The sequence below is a fragment of the Ctenopharyngodon idella genome, chromosome 8 (genome assembly GCF_019924925.1).
Source record: "Ctenopharyngodon idella isolate HZGC_01 chromosome 8, HZGC01, whole genome shotgun sequence".
Lineage (NCBI taxonomy): Eukaryota > Metazoa > Chordata > Actinopteri > Cypriniformes > Xenocyprididae > Ctenopharyngodon > Ctenopharyngodon idella.
Window position 1 is genome coordinate 34,467,168 of NC_067227.1, and position 16,708 is coordinate 34,483,875.

Sequence of the window (16,708 nt, forward strand, 5' to 3'; positions counted from 1 at the left end):
CTTCTTCACCAAAAGCCTGATTAAATTAGTCCAAGTCTAAGTGTTTTTATATGCTATATGCATGATTTTATGATGAATATATTTAACATTTATTAAACTCGGTTTCTCTTTGACCGCTTAATTAATTATGCTTTTAAAAGGTCATGCAAACAGAAAAATTAAAACACTTTAACTGCACCAAATCCTTTCCAGTTACACTGTAAAAAAATTTGTTTTTTTGTAAAATGTTCAAAGATGTAAATATTAAGTGCTGACAAATCTATTAATCGTGATTAATCACATCTAACATTAAAGTTTGTGTGTGTGTTTATGTGTGTGTATATATATATATATATATATATATATATAACTTTTATGTTGGATGCAATTAAAAAATTATGTTTAATTCAATGTGCCATTTTACTTGGCATTTCTTTGTAACTACTCTGCAAAAAATGATGTTCTTCCTCAGTATTTCTGTCTTGTTTTCCAGCACAAATATCTAGACATTCTTAAATTAAGATGCATTTACTGGAGAAGCAAAATGACTGAAGATATTAAGTATTGTTTACTGAAAAATATATTAAAATGAAGTGAGTTTGTGCTCAAAAAAAGAAAAGATATTGAGTCAGAAAAATAAACTTGTTTCTACTTTGAAATAAGTTTATTTTTCTGACCCCACTGGCAGATATTTGTTCTTGTTTTAAGCACAAACTCACTTCATTTTGATACATTTTTCAAAAAAAACTAATCAATTTTGCTTCTCATGTAAATGTAACTTGATTTAAGAATGTTTACATATTTACAAAAACACTAAGAAAATATTTTTTTGCTGTGTGTTCACGAGCTTCAAAGTAAATCCACCCATTTTTTTCTCTTAAAAACCACCATCAAACCGTAAGATTGCCGTCTCACTCTTTCTCTATACCGCCACATTCGAGCACAACGCTGATACTGAGAAGGTCGACGGTGAGTAAAAACACAGCGAGGGCTGAGGGATGAGCTTTACAAAGAGATAACAGCAAAGACAGGAGACGGGCCTCTTCATCCATCACACAGAGAGAGTTTGACCTCCGTCACCCGCTGGCCTGATCATTATAAACATCACCTCATGAACAAAATGTGAACAGGAAGCAGAAGAAAAACAGAAGAATGGCAAGAAAAGACATATGTTATTTCAAGGTGTTTCCATGAAAAACAAGACATTCAAGGGTCCTGCTGTTCCTCAAGCTAAAAACATAAACTGATTCATTATTTTAAGATCAGATTTGTAGTTTTTGACCACTGAGGGACTGAAATATATGCTGTGGTCGGTAACTCGCTCCTTCCAAGTCAAGGACATTATTTTGTGCAACTCAACAAAAAACACACCTGTTGATACTGGCAGCATGCACGAGTATTTGTTAACAAAAGTTTCTTTTTAGCTCACCTTTCCATTGGTTTGCAATGGATATCATGATCAATTCAGGCTACGTATTTCCAATGGAGTTTGAACATAAACATGGATGATGTCCGTGTATTTACAGAGCACTTCGGTGCCCCCTAGAGGAAGGGAGATGTCTGGATTTTATCTTGCTTGTTGCTGAAGACGTTCATGTTCACATACTGACGTAAATCCATAACTTTTTGTCCTTACTGTTAATCGATGACACGCTGACATATCAGCTCAACATGTTCATGGGCTCATAAGCCGAGGTTGATGTGTCCGGTCTCTCTAAAGAGAACTACTACTGCATTTTAATATCATATTTCTTTACGGCATGACAGCCAGGATTTCTGGCCGTTTCTCAGCCAAAATATTTCCCATTCTGTAGAGAGAGGAAACAAGCTGGAGCTTATAAATCTGAGTTGACGTGCTACAAAAAAAAATAAAAAAAAATACTTTGGACTTTTAAGTGCTTTACTTTATTTTTGTTTCAAACCAGAGAGATAAGAACAACCAAACACAAACGCATGGCAGGAATCGACTAACACTGTCACAAAGGTGAATTATGTTTCATAAAATCACTGAAACGTCTGAAATGCATTTGATACCGCCACAGCAACTGCTTAGAAAACATGGTTTTGGTAAGACATCAGATAAAAACACACTCGCACAGCTGCGGGGGGAAGGAGTTAGTGGTCGGGTAAGGTATGTCTGATTGAAACGATAGCAACAAATGTAATTTCATATACTGCTGATGGACGGGGGCTACATCAGGGGGATAAAGGAGCATGTGGAACAGTTAATAAGCCACTAAACGCTAAGAGCTTTGAAACTCTTTGGCCCCATGAACAAATTAAAGTGTGTCTAATTGAATAATGAGTGACTGTGATGGACCAGTGCAAAGCTGCAGAAAGCAAAAGCTGAATTAAAGACTGTAAAGACCATACCGGCCACTTTATTAGGTACACCTGTTCAACTGCTCGTTTTTAATGATATTTTACTCACTCTGGATGCGGGCTCTAGTCTTGCGTGATTTAAGTGCAGCATTTAACACTGTAGATCACAATATCCTTTTACACAGACTTGAACGTGTTGCTGGGTTTCGGGGGTCTGTGCTGAAATGGTTTGCCTCTTACCTCAAAGGGAGAACGTTTTCTGTTAAAATAGGGAATTGTTTTTCATATTATGCTCCAATCCCTTATGGTGTACCCCAGGGTTCCATTTTGGGTCCTCTTCTTTTTGCTTTATATATGCTTCCACTAGGTCATATTATTCAGAAACACAATTTATCAAACCACTTCTATGCCGATGACACTCAGCTCTATCTTCCTGTCAAAAATAATAACCGTTCTGTGTCTAGCCTGTTTGACTGTCTGCGTGACATAAAATGCATAAAAATCTTCTTACAGCTAAACAACGATACAACTGAAATTATTATCTTCGCCCCATCAGCTATGACCTCTGACATTGTCAAAAATCTTGGTGTCATTTTTGATTCCTCTTTGAGTTTTGATAAGCAGATTAGTTATATATATGTTTTTGGCTATTTTGATAGAATTAATATCAATTTATAATCTGTGCCTAACTAATATAACTAATCCCGAAGGTGCTTTACATAACTAATATTTAAAACTCATATTTCCTAATGTTTCCTAAAGTTTTTACAGCTGTCAAACAAAAGGCCTCAAACCGCAAAATGAAACGTCCACATTAAACACATTTGTTATTATTGAACCGCTGAAATGAGTTGGTTTTTCACTGTGGCATGAAGGGATAATAATGATAAAATGAGGGAGTCGAGCCAAAAGTTCATCAGCTCTTACGGCAGAGACCCGGCCGCTCTGTGTTCCTGCCAAAAAAACATTTCTTTTTATATTAAGCCGGAGCGGCTACAAACGTTTACAATCAAGACTAATGCTAAAGGCCTTAATGAACATACAAATGTGTTTTTTACATTACTGCAGTGACCTCTGTTTCCACCTTTATCTTTATAAGATGTTTTGTTTCAGTGAGGCTCTCACACAGATGGAGAGACGTTATTAACAGTGTTTGGAAAAGTTAGAGCTCAGTGCTCTTGTTCAGCAGGTCATATTTGACTTCAAAATAAAAAGGAAAAATATGAGGTCACAATGTAAAATTGCCAAACAAAGTGTTTGAAAATGCAACAAATTCAAAAATATACATTTACATTGAAAGGCAGAGATCTGTAATATATCATACAATACAAAAAGGAGGTCTTGAATTATATTTTCCATATAAAAATGCCTATCTAAGTTGTGTCCTCACTTTGCGTCAACTCCATCAGGATTTTTTATAATTCTGAATAAATCAGGCAATGTCATGGTCATCTTTAACTCTGAGGGCCCCTTTCCTTTTTCCTGCTCATTGTGGATCTCACAGTAGGACACATAGTCATGGAAGTTTTATAGTTTGTTCATATTTTATACAAACAATGTTGAAGTCTCTGCGGTCACAGCTTTAACATGTCAACTCCGTCATCCCGGTGTAATAGTTTCTGTAAATAGTTGTGGAATAAATCTTGCCATTTTTTAAATGTTTATTAAGGCAGCTACAACTGAGAAAGAAAACAAAATCACTCCACTGTACAACATGTGGTTAAGGTGGAAAAACATTCAATTTTGTCAACTGTCAGACGTCAACTCCATCAGGTTTTATGTCTGATGGTTGACAAGTGCTCTCAAAAAGTTTATATAATGTGGTTTAATATGTTTTTTGCATATGGGGAATTCTTCTAATCTTGTTTCATGATTCTGTTTACATATACTGTATATTTGGCCCCAGCTGGACCTTTGTCAACACGTATTTGTCAACTCCATCAGTATTTGTCAACTCCGTCAGTTTTTGTCAACTCCGTCAGTTTTTGTCAACTCCGTCAGTATTTGTCAACTCCATCAGTTTTTGTCAACTCTGTCAGTATTTGTCAGCTCCATCAGTTTTTGTCAACTCCGTCAGTTTTTGTCAACTCCATCAGTATTTGTCAACTACATCAGTTTTTGTCAACTCCGTCAGTTTTTGTCAACTCCGTCAGTTTTTGTCAATTCCATCAGTTTTTGTCAACTCTGTCAATATTTGTTAACTCCGTCAGTATTTGTCAACTCCATCAGTTTTTGTCAACTCTGTCAGTATTTGTCAGCTCCATCAGTTTTTGTCAACTCCATCAGTATTTGTCAACTCCATCAGTTTTTGTCAACTCCGTCAGTATTTGTCAACTCCAGTTTTTGTCAATTCCATCAGTTTTTGTCAACTCTGTCAGTATTTGTCACCTCGTCAGTATTTGTCAACTCAATCAGTATTTGATAACTCCGTCAGTTGTTTTTGTCAACTCCGTCAGTATTTGTCAACATTTTCAGAAAAACCTGTTCCCTTACATGGTTCATCAGCTGAGACCTTTGTCTACAATATATCAGTTTAAAAATAATGTATTATTAAATTATAAAAACTAACTTCTTCTAAAACATGTTTTGTCTCTTATCTCAAGAATCAGTAATGTCATATATATATATATATATATATTAATTTTCAAGACAATTAAGCAAATTTTTCTCTCATGTTCTCATTACTGTGATGCATTCGGACATTTTAATTCTCATTCTCAAAGGTGATTTTCATTAGACTCTCAGTACTGTAATACAATGACCTTTTTTAATTAAATCATAGATTAAAGCAAATATTAGCCAAAGCATTATAATATAATGTGTTAATTTAAATCATTCTAATTATGTTTTCATAATTAATCAAAACACTGTTGCCATGCAAAATAAATGGTCCTATTTATAAATATAATTCAATTAAAATATATTAAATATTATATATAAATTATATATTATTTATAATATATTTTAAAAATATAAATATAATTCATAAAATAAAGAATTTCTATAAAATTTCTATGAAATAAAGACATGTTCTTGAGAATGCATGTGTGAGATTCAGCTTTTATTTTTCTATTTCTGTTATCTTATACATCAATGTACTTGATGTAGTTCTGCTTCCCATTCGGCTCTATTTTAAAAGAGCTTTACAAGAAATATTGCTGCAGGAGCTCCAAACACATAAGAGTAAAGCTGCATTAGTCAAACGCCCTAAATCATCCAGCTAACAGCATTACACATCGAACTGTGTGTGTGGCCAGATTAATGCTTTTATTTGAGCTCAAATCAGCATGTTTGAGGGTTATAAAAAGCAGGTCTAGAATACTGCTTTATTCATTCTGAAGGGCCTATTAATGGCTTTTAATGTGCGTGTGTTTATGGCGATGTCTTCACGCAGTGGACTCATCCTCCATGAATCAGTGCTGTGGCTAATTTCTCCATACATTCAGTGTGAGGATGCCCCTTTAAGACACCGAATTAGAGCTCTAATGTCCTCCTATTGATTTTCTTTCCTTTAATTTGTTTCTTATTTATGGCCTGTGTTTCTTTGCAGTGAAAAACCGACAGAGGGAGGGGAAACATCCAACGTAACACTAATGTCACCTCAATAAAGCTCAACTGTGACTGCTCACCTTTACAGAGATCTGGGTTTGCAAGGACTTAAATTTTTTCTACATAAGGATTTAAAAACATTCCTCAATAAATAGATCAAATCCAAAGTTCAATGCAAATGGAGATATTTTCTTTTAAAGAAATCTCTGTTTAAGGACTACAACAAACAGCTGGTAGGGACTACAACAAGCTTCTAAAATTTACATAAACCCCACACCGAGAACACACAACAAAGGGGGCGAGGCCATGTTGGGCTGCTTTAGAGAAGAGGAAGAGTTGTTGTAGTAAATGCCGTCATTTTACGCTGGACTGCTTCACAAACGAGGGTCAATTCAACGAAAAAAGATTAACATGACGGCTCATGCTAGTCGATGAGTTGAATCAACTCTACAGCAACTACATAAATGTATCCACTAACCATTCAGAAACGTCCAGTTTCATTCTAAAAGTTGTAACTTCTTCCTGAGTCTCTGCATCAGTGTCGACTCCGGTTTGAACAATGTAAGGCTGAACACCGTTACTGACAATCCTCATTTTGGCTGCGTGAGATTCTCCAGCTTTGTTGTTGTTGAGCAACCGAAGCGTGAGCTGTTAAAGCTCCGCCCTCTTCTGGAAAGTGCATTTAAATTTGCATTTAAAGGGACACACACAAAAACGGCGTGTTTTTGCTCACACCCAAATAGGAGCAAATTTGACAAGCTATAATAAATGATCTGTGGGGTATTTTGAGCTGAAACTTCACAGACACATTCTGGAGACACCAGAGACTTATATTACATCTTGTGAAAGGGGCATTATTTGTCCCTTTTAAAAGACTTTTCTGACTATTATTTCACATGTCAGTCTGTACAGGGGTAAGTAACTGTGTGTGTGGCTCATTTTCATTCCTGTCAGGTTAAATACTGTATGCCGTCTGAAGTCCGCAGGCTGCTGCTGGTGGCATCCAGTGAGATAAATAGGTTTATATTCTGCTGTAAACACACATCTGTGTGATTGAAAATGTTTAGTGCACACTTTATGAGGAGCACCTTGTTATGAAAACAGATCTCCTTCATGTTCGCCGCGAGCCTGTGGGCACAAGCGATGTTTGTAAACACACGTCTGTTTGTTGACTTGTTTGCATCAAACTCAGAACTGTTCAGTCAAACGAACCGAGTCGAAAGCGATTCTGTCATGTGCATGTTGGGTACTCGGTGAAAGCAAACACATCCGCCCAATTAAGCGTGGTTCACGCGGTCCGTGAATAAACAGCACCTAGGTCAGAAATTCATGACGGATGGAAAACGTGCATAGAAAAAAACATGAAGCGGCTGTCTTGTCCGTCCGTGACTGCATGTTTACAAATGCCTGAAACAGCACATTGTGACCTGCTCGAAATGAAAGTACATGAGCTGATACACTATTTGCACAGGCTGGTCAAGTTCCTGTCTGAATTCACTGCTGAAGCGGGATTGAAGTGCCAGATGCAGGTGTTTAGACATATGGAAGCAAATAGTACTCACGCGCGACCGTTTGACGTGACAGTCGGTCTGCCGTAGACGCGAAGGTGTCGGCAGGTTCACGGCTGCTGATTCCAGATCTGATGATGACAGGCTGTTAAACAACTCATTCATTATGGCCTCCGTTTTCTTTGCTGTGTTGTATGGGAGCTTGTTTCCGAAATAAAATAAAAAATAAAAAAAGGTAATTGCAACTTTTTATCTCACAATTCTGACTTTTTTGTGCAATTGTGAGTTTATATCTCACAATTCTGTTTTTCTCAGAATTGCGAGATATAGAAAAACTCACAATTGCGAGTTATGTAGTCAGAATTGCGAGATATAAAGTCGGAATTGGGAGTTATAAAGTCAGAATTGCGAGTTATAAAGTCGGAATTGCGAGTTATAAAGTCAGAATTGCGAGATATAAAGTCGGAATTGGGAGATATAAAGTCAGAATTGCAAGTTATAAAGTTGGAATTGGGAGATATAAAGTCGAAATTGGGAGATATAAAGTCGGAATTGGGAGATATAATGTCGGAATTGCGAGTTATAAAGTCGGAATTGGGAGATATAATGTCAGAATTGCGAGTTATAAAGTCGAAATTGGGAGATATAATGTCAGAACTGCAAGTTATAAAGTCGGAATTGGGAGATATAAAGTCGGAATTGGGAGATATAATGTCAGAATTGCGAGTTATAATGTCGGAATTGTGGGTTATAAAGTCAGAATTACGAGTTATAAAGTCGGAATTGTGAGTTATAAAGTCAGAATTGTGAGTTATAAAGTCGGAATTGGGAGATATAATGTCAGAATTGCGAGTTATAAAGTCGGAATTGGGAGATATAATGTCAGAATTGCGAGTTATAAAGTCGGAATTGGGAGATATAAAGTCGGAATTGGGAGATATAATGTCAGAATTGCGAGTTATAATGTCGGAATTGTGGGTTATAAAGTCAGAATTACGAGTTATAAAGTCGGAATTGTGAGTTATAAAGTCAGAATTGTGAGTTATAAAGTCAGAATTGCAAGTTATAAAGTCGGAATTGGGAGATATAATGTCAGAATTGCGAGTTATAAAGTCGGAATTGGGAGATATAAAGTCGGAATTGGGAGATATAATGTCAGAATTGCGAGTTATAATGTCGGAATTGTGGGTTATAAAGTCAGAATTACGAGTTATAAAGTCGGAATTGTGAGTTATAAAGTCAGAATTGTGAGTTATAAAGTCAGAATTGTGAGTTATAATGTCGAAATTGCAAGTAATAAAGTCAGAATTGTGTGATATAAACACAAATGCATCTTATAAAGTTAGAATTGTGAGATATAAAGTCAGAATTGCAAGTTATAAAGTCAAAATTGCAAGTAATAATGTCAGAATTGCGAGTTATAAAGTCGGAATTGCGAGGTCTCAAGGTGTTTGTAAAATGAAAGCATTAAAATAACCAACAGGTTTTATAAATTTAGCACAAACAGTTGAATATGGTGCTTGCAAAAGGTTATGGGTTTGATTCCCAGAGAATGCATGAACTGATTAAATGTGTGTCTTGATTGCAATGTAAGTCGCTTTGGATAAAAGTGTCTGTCAAATGCAAGAATTAAAGTCTCTTCTGCCCAAAAATACAGTAAAAACAGTGAAATATTATTATAATATAAAACATCTGTTTTCTATGTGAATATATAGTAAAGTGTAATTTATATCCAGCGATCAAAGCTGAATTTTCAGCATCATTACTCCAGTCTTCAGTGTCACATGATCCTTCAGAAATCATTCTAATATGATGATTTGCTGCTCGAGAAACATTTATGATTATTATCAATGTTGAAAACAGTTCATATGTTTGTGGAAACTGTGATACATTTTATTTTTCAGGATTCTTTGATGAATAGCAAGCTTATTTGAAATATAAATGTTTTGTAACATTATAAATGTTTTACTGTCACTTTTGATCAATTTATGGCGTCCTTGCTGAATAAAAGTATTAAAAATCTTATCAAGCCCAAACCCCCAAAAGCACCTTTGAATGTTGCCGATATCCGATGTGTTCGCTTGGTGTTTGGTGACATTTTCTCTCAAATGGTTTTTCCCTGGAGAAGGACACGCATGCAGGGCTGCAACTTTTCCGCTGAAATCAGACCAGAATGTCCCGTCACCGTGACCCGCCGTGACAGGACTGCTGACCCAGACGCCAGCAGTGCTGATGCTTTCATCTGCGTCCCGCTGCGGCCTCAGAGAAGCCCGTGTCTGCCTGAAAACAGCTTAGACACTAGCAGAGCTTAGCACAGTGTGACACTTTATATGAACAGCACTTTCTGAATGAATAAGGAGCGATTGGAAAGGCAAGCAGGAACATCAATAAACTGCAGTATATGCCAGATGACGCTGACCTTTGGAGGACCTTCGTGGTTTGGCGTGATTTCCATGAGTTTTTACAGAATATTTCACCTTGAACCAATGAAGGCAAACAGTTGTTAAACATTTTAATGCACCGAATAAATCAAAAGCAAATCAAAGAGTTCGGCGAATAAAATCATCACAATCATCCGTCTTCTACTCAAAGCTGCCCATGTGTGCTGCAACTTACGGCTTCAAGGGCGCCATTGTTATGCTTTGATAAATGTATTAAAACTTGAAAGGGATGTGGATAAAAAAAAAGAGGCAAATGAAATAAGAGTCGTTTATGACCTTTCAGAGGAAGCGAGCGCAGTCTCTCTCATGCCGCTCAGCGTCTCAAGGTTCATTAGGAACAGTTGGTTTCCTCTGCCTCGTGGACGTCAGGATATTAGGACGAACATTTCTTCTTCATCTGGCTCGCAGCGCTGAGATGACTTCACGGGGCCGGATGCGGTAAACACTGCTAACAATGTTGGTGGTCCACCGTCACAAACGTCTCTCCGCCACTGGCGACGAAGAGCTCCACTTCCTCCAGGAGAGCCATACAGGAACATGTGTTCGCCTCATCACGCTCATTAAGGTGTTTGGCTGTTTGCTATTTATTTGTTTTCAATCTCCTGCATTTGCTATCTGATATTGTTCATGTGAATTATGTTATAATGCTGGATTGAGAATGAAATGCTGAGATCAAGAGAACATTTTGAGCTGGAATCCACAGAGCAGACGCAGATCAGTGACCTGGAGGATTCGTTTTATTCAGCTGAGCAACATTTTAATTAAATTACGGCATCAGAATGGCAACGTTTGGCAGAATTCAGAATTTAAAAATCAGTTCCCATGAAAATTCAGTCACAGAACACAATCACTTCATGAGTTCAAGTTCTGCGACAAAACTATGATTTCATTATTCTTCTTATGTTTTCTTTAATATTATATAAATATGAAATTATGCCTATTATATGCAGACTGAATTTTGTCTGTGATTAGACATGCTCCACTAAACTTAATTCAGTATTTTCAAATCAATTAAGAACATGAAACATTTTTTAAGTTTGCCATACAGCACCACAATGTTTTCAGATAACTTTATACACTTTAATATTAAATTGAATTAAATTGCATATTATATATATATATATATGTGTGTGTGTGTGTGTGTGTGTGTGTGTGTGTGTGTGTGTGACCCTGGACCACAAAACCGGTCATAAGTCACATGGGTATATTTGTAGCAATATCCAACAATACATCGTATCGGTCAAAATTATCGATTTTTCTTTAATGCCAAAAATCATTAGAATATTAAGTAAAAAATCATGTTCCATGAAGATATTTTGTACATTTCCTACTGTAAATATATCAAAAATGTATTTTTGAGAGTGGATATGCATTGCTAAGGACTTCATTTGAACAACTTTAAAGGCGATTTTCTCAATATTTCGATTTTTTTGCACCCTCAGATTCCAGATTTTCAAATATTGTCCTATCCGAACAAACCATACATCGATGAAAAGCTTATTTATTCAAATTTCATGATGTATAAATCAAAAAATTTACTTTTATGATTGGTTTTGTGGTCCAGGGTCACACACACACACACACACACACAATATATATATATATATATATATATATATATACATAAACATTTTATATATGTATATATAAAATGTTTATTTAATATTTAAAATATTTATTTTATTTAATTTATATACTGTAATATTATTTAACTATTACATAATATATACAATAAAAATATTAAATATTCATTATATACATATATATATATATATATATATATATATATACTGTATATACGCTGATAAAAATGATTCTGTGGTGAAGTAAATACTACAGAAAAAAATTTAATTTCTACATGGAAAAGTTAGTTCAGGCAAGAATTTAAAAAACAAAGTAAATTCTATGTAAGTTCTCTATTCAAGCTTGTAGAAATTAAAGCATAAATATCAACAATATAAAATTAAGTATCTGTACTCAACTTTTCCGATACTGGTGTTCCCATCATGCACTGGGGCATGAATAATTATTAAGGTTATTTATTTATTTTACACTGTTTTATCATTGCTTTTGTTGTTAGGTTTAGTAACTAGCAATCATGTGACATCTGGAGTTCATTTTCTGCTCAAAATGACACATTCATACTCAAAAACGATCTATCGAATGTTACCGTCATTGTGTACCAAGTATTGTGTTACATGCTGCATTAATATTATTTCTAATACGTACTGTAATTATGGTATCTACACAATATCTATTGTATTATTTACTTAGATGTTTCTAAGTAAAGCATGGTTTAATTCAATGTTATATTATTTGAGTAAAACGTTAAGTACTTAACTTAGTTAAGTAGATTTTACTTAATTCAATATGAGAAATTAAATAAATTAAATATAATCAAGTACTTAATTTTTTTCTGAATGTTCAATAGTAAGTAGATTTTACTTGATAATAACAGGTAAGTTGTACAGAGCAATAGCAGTAAAATTGACTTAAAATGTGTTACAAGAATTTTATCAAGTAAAGTTTGACTCCAGGAAAAGCCACACGTAAAATGATAACGATTTAGAGTTTATTTTGATTCTCTTCTCTCACAGCTAGAATCATATCTAGTTGAAGAACACTTTGTAATGTCATCGTGGCAGAGCTCCTGTTATCTGTATCCTCGGGTCTCTCGAAGTTTTGGCACACATTCAAATGTTGAAATCCGTGGCACTTTCCTGATTCCTCAATGCGGGCATTTGGCACACAGAGACGAGCGAGGTCACGCAATCTGAGAACAGCTGTAAAATATGTGCTGGGGATGGAGACAGAGCGTCTTCAGCGGAGACTATTGTTTGTGGTGATAAATGGATCTTATGTGTGGAACCCAAAACAGGTCACAGACCCCCATCTGAGACCAGCTCACTGCCTTAGAAAAGCAAAAATATTATTGCACTAATTAGATCTTAGAGGCTCAATCAGTAGAATGTTTATCTTGGACAGACACGAATATCACAATGTCTACGGCCTTCTTTGAATGGAGATATCCAAACTATAAATCAACACATTGGAAAAGTTCAAGCTGCCAAAAACACAATCTGTGAGATAACAGCAAGAAACCTCCCAGACGGCACGACTATGAAAAACAGAAACCCATCACTGAAGACGTCGAGAGCTGAGGGAAGATCTTAACGTTTCAGAATATGGGAATAATTACAAGCTCGTCACATATTGAGGGTTGTTGCTTTTTCCTGCACAATTCAAAGGAAAAGTTCAGCCAAAAATGAAAAGCATTATCATTTACTCACCCTCATGTTCTTTCACACCCATATGACGCTATTTCATGTGCTCTCTGAGCTTGACAACCCCTGAACACTGTCTGCTTGCACTATGTGGAAAAGAAAACATTCTGCTGAACATTTTCATGCGGGTTTAGAAAGAGTAAATGATGACGCAATCTTAATTTTGGGGTGAACAAACCCTTCATTAGTGTTCATTAGCGTCAGAGTACTGATTCACTCAGGCTACGTCTACAATAATTCAGATACATTTGAAAACACATCTTTTTCTCTACATTTTGGGCTTCCGTCCACACTGAGATGGTGTTTCTGTCCGGCGAAGGTGGATAAAACTGAAAACTCATGCGGCATGAATTGATATCTATGGTTGTGACGGTATTGTTTGCGTCTGCTATTCACGTTCATCATCTTGTTAAAGAATAATGTTACATATGTCACAATCTTCATATTACATTCCTGTGAATATGACAGAAAATGTACTCGCAATTGCTGTCCTGAGACAAAACATGACAGTATTGGACCATGAAATGGAGATTTTGAGTGCGACCTGGAAGCAACAGTGAGTTATAAAATATTTAATATTAATAAATATTAAATTAATGAAATTAAAGTTTAGTTTTTTTTTTGTTTTTGTTTTTTTTCAAATTTAAGTATTGGTAGAAAATCATTTATTAAATCTTAATATAAGAAAAAAAAAGTTAAATTATATACATTATATATATATTTATATATATATATACACATTATATATGTCTTTATGTTGTTGCTACATTAGATAGATAGATAGATAGAACGATAGATAGACAGAACGATAGAACGATAGAACGATAGATAGATAGATAGATAGATAGAATGATAGATAGACAGAACGATAGATAGATAGAACAATAGATAGACAGAATGATAGATAGAACAATAGATAGACAGAACGATAGATAGAACGATAGATAGATAGATAGATAGATAGATAGATAGATAGATAGAAAGATAGAACGATAGATAGAACGATAGATAGATAGATAGACAGATAGATAGATAGATAGATAGATAGATAGATAGATAGATAGATAGAACGATAGAACAATAGATAGAACGATAGATAGATAGATAGATTGATAGAACGATAGATTGATAGAACGATAGATAGATAGATAGATAGATAGATAGATAGATAGATAGATAGATAGATAGATAGACAGAATGATAGATAGATAGATAGAACGATAGATAGACAGAACGATAGATGATAGATAAATAGATAGATAGATAGATAGAACGAAAGATAGAACGATAGATAGATAGATAGATAGATAGATAGATAGATAGATAGATAGATAGAATGATAGAACGATAGAACGATAGATAGATAGATAGATAGATAGATAGATAGATAGAACGATAGATAGATAGAACGATAGATAGAACGATAGATAGATAGATTGATAGAACGATAGATTGATAAAACGATAGATAGATAGAACGATAGATAGAACGATAGATAGAATGATAGATAGATAGATAGATAGATAGATAGATAGATAGATAGATAGATAGACAGAACGATAGATAGATAGATAGATAGATAGATAGATAGATAGATAGATAGATAGATAGAACGATAGATAGATAGATAGATAGATAGATAGATAGATAGATAGATAGATAGATAGATAGATAGATAGATAGATAGATAGATAGATAGATAGATAGATAGATAGATAGATGGATGGATGGATGGATGGATGGATAGATAGATAGATAGATAGATAGATGGATGGATGGATGGATGGATGGATGGATGGATGCCAAACAAATACTTAAAATATACAGTTTTTATGTTGTTTATCCATATATATATATATATATATATATCTCAGTTAGTGGGTGAGGGAATAATATGCTAATAAAATGATCGTGCCAGAAGTATAGCATGAGAACTGTATTATGTATTATTATTATCTGTGTCTGGTCTCTTGGTATCTCACTAAGCTTTTTGCTTAAGTTTTATGCATTTGCAATAAGGCGATTGAAGTGTTTCAGAAGTTTCAGTGTGGAAAAGCAGTTTGTAGTTTTTTAACACTTTTTATTTGTGTTTGTAGTTCTAATTTAATCCTATGGGTTGTAGAAGATATTAGCTGTTAGAGTGCTCATGAATCTGCACTTTAAATTTCCACCAGAAATCATAAACCATCATGTTCTACTGGCTTTTGTTGCATCGCATCGCGCCGCTCGCGTCCGGTTAGACACGGTGTCCGTGAAGCTCTCCAGCATCCGTTCACACCAGCCGTAATGAGAGGACTGGAGCCTGTAATCAGGACTGATGTGTTCAGATGGGAGTGCCGGGTTGAACTCATCAATATCCTGGAGAATTTCCTATCGGGTTCCTCAGAGTCAAGCATTGGGTTTCAACTGAAATCTAGTTTATGTGTCCAGAGAGGACATGAAACGCCAGAAATATGACCCACATTTATCACAAAGAAGAATTTAAGGAAATTAAGAAAGAGCCTATGTGCAATGTTCAGGCTTCTTCGGCAAATGTAGGATATCCGATCCCCTGATATCCATAAGAGATGAGGAGATGTTTGGGAGAGTCCGCGGTCCGGGACGCCTGCACATCATCATCATGGAGATTTCACTCCGGAGAACCAAGAAAACTCGTATCTGGTGACCAAATGAAGACTGATAGCTGTGTGTAAGTCAGAATTCATCAACATAATTTCATTTATTTCCATTTCCTCCACCCGTGGTTTTTCGTGAACACATGTGATGTGTTTGTACTGTCATTACGAAGCAGAAACCTTATCGGCTTTAAGCACCGCTGCTCACTGCATTCAAGAGGGGGGGAAAAACGCATGACAAATGAAATGTGATTCCTCACTGGACTGTAGAGATAAGAAAAGCCAATAAGAGCCCGAGCTCCTGAATGGCCCCCGGTGACATGTGCAGTACAGAGGATTTGGTTGGTGGAGTTTGTGATTGACATCCACTATTCGGCCCCCGGGAAGACAGAGCCGAGTATAAAGATATCGTGTTTAGCCTTCAGCGGCCACAATATCCACCTCAACAAGACCATCTGATCAGGTGTCACCTGTGAGGAGAACACAGCGCTGTTCACTCGCAACAGATGATAACCATATGCATCTGCCATGGTACTTACATCAGCGTATCATTCAGAATCAAACTCAGAATGCTTTTCAAATTCCCATTAAAGTCCTGCAGTATAATGAATTGGGTGCATAACTGAAATTCAAATTTGAATGCAAGTAGAATTAAAATGCAATATTTGTCAAGACAGACCTTACATGTTGACTAGACACAATCTGAAAGTTTAGAGGGAAAAAGAAGGGAAAAAATGCATGACAAATGGACTGTAGAATAAGAAAAGCCAACAAGAGCAATAAGATGATGGACGGACGGATGGACAGGCAGATGGACGGACGGATGAATGGATGGATGGACGTATGGATGGACGGACGGACGGACGGACGGATGGATGGATGGATGGATGGATGGAAGGATGGACAGACAGATGGATGAATGGACAGACGGATGGACAGATGGATGGATGAATGGATGAATGGACAGACTGACGGATGGATGGATGGATGGATGGATGGATGGATGGACA